The sequence below is a fragment of the Callorhinus ursinus genome, unplaced genomic scaffold (assembly GCF_003265705.2).
Source record: "Callorhinus ursinus isolate GAN/ISIS: 27379988/994484 unplaced genomic scaffold, GSC_fseal_2.0 scaffold36, whole genome shotgun sequence".
In the NCBI taxonomy this organism is placed as follows: Eukaryota; Metazoa; Chordata; class Mammalia; order Carnivora; family Otariidae; genus Callorhinus; species Callorhinus ursinus.
Window position 1 is genome coordinate 9,351,709 of NW_027397098.1, and position 1,664 is coordinate 9,353,372.

At 41.9% G+C, this 1,664-nt stretch overlaps 1 pseudogene; it reads left to right on the forward strand.

Annotated features, from left to right (window-relative positions):
* The first annotated feature begins 436 nt into the window (after positions 1 to 436).
* LOC112810144 (U4 spliceosomal RNA) lies at positions 437 to 562 on the forward strand (annotated as a pseudogene).
* Positions 563 to 1,664: the final 1,102 nt, after the last annotated feature.

The window sequence follows — 1,664 nt, forward strand, 5'->3', positions numbered from 1 at the left end:
CATGTAGCTGTTTTAAAGTTTGGATAGTTATGGATTTATTAAATCCCAGCTCTACCATTTTCAACACCTGAAGAAGTTACTTCACCTTCATGAAATCATGTTTTTATCTGTGTTGGAGATTGTCCTGAGGAAAAAATAAGATATGTCATACACAACACTTAGCGTAATGTTGGCATATGGTTGTATTAAGAGAAGCAAGTTGGATTTCCCTCTTGTGTTTATAAAGTTATCTTAGCAGGACTCCTGATAGAAGGGGGCATGTACTGGTATTTTCACTTAAATGGTGGTAAAACCATGGCAATATTTTTATAAAAAGATACTCTATTTTATATAGCCAGTGGCAGAGCTGAGAAACGAACGTGTACAGTAGGATTTCATTGGTCAACAGTTTCCTCTACTAGGGATGTCACGTCTAGTTGATAGAATAAACCAAGATAGCTTTGCGCAGTGGCAGTATTGTAGCCAATGAGGTTTATCCGAGGCACGATTATTGCTAACAGAATCAACCAAGATATGATGACATTCTTTTCTATTTTTGATTACACAGATCAAAATAAAAGTGGTAACTATGGTATAGAGAAGGTAGAAGAAGACCACACACGTGCACACATGCGCACACACACACACACACACACACACACAGAGTTACTGGAAAAATAGCAGGAAAAGGCCCTTCCCTCCTCTCCCTGGCCCCTTCTCCACCAAGAGCCCCATTTTTCACAAGAACATGGAGTATAATAAACTTTATTTTCTAACTTTTATTTTGAGACGACTATAGATACACAGGAAGTTGTAAAAATAATACATTCTAGGGCGCCTGGGTGGCTCAGTTGGTTAATCGACTGCCTTCGGCTCAGGTCATGGTCCTGGAGTCCCGGGATCGAGTCCCGCATCAGGCTCCCTGCTCGGCGGGGAGTCTGCTTCTCCCTCTGATCCTCCTCCCTCTCATGTGCGCTCTCTCTCTCAAATAAATAAATAAAATCTTAAAAAAAAAATAATAGTACAGTCTATCCATGTACTCTTCATTTAGTTTCCTCACTTGTAAGATCTCATATAACTATAGCACAATATCAAAATCAAGGACGTTGTCATTGGTACTCCACAAATTTCACCAGTCTTACGTGCATATGTGTGTGTGCTCAATTGTCTGCAGTTTATCACACATGTAGATTCGTGTAGCCACCACCACAGCCAGGATGCAGAAGTGTTCTATCACCACAAAGATGTGCCTCAAACTCTTACCCTTGTGTAATTATACCCGGTCCCTCCCTCCTCCAGTCCCTCCTCACATCCCTAAACCCTGGCAGACACTAATCTATTCTTTATTTCTGTAAGTTTATTATTATTTTTTAAAGATTTTATTTATTTATTTGTCAGAGAGAGGGAGAGAGAGAGACCACAAGCGGGGGGGGGGGACGGAAGGAAGAGGGAGAAGCAGGCTTCCCGCTGAGTAAGGAGCCCGATGTGGGGCTCGATCCCAGGACCCCGGGATCATGACCTGAGCTGAAGGCAGACTCTTAACGACTGAGCCACCCAGGCGCCCCTCTGTAAGTTTATTATTTCAAGAACATCATATAAATGGGATCATACAGTATGCAACCTTTTGGGACTGGCTTTTTCACTCAGCATAATGTCCTTGAGATCCATTCAAGATGTTGGATGTA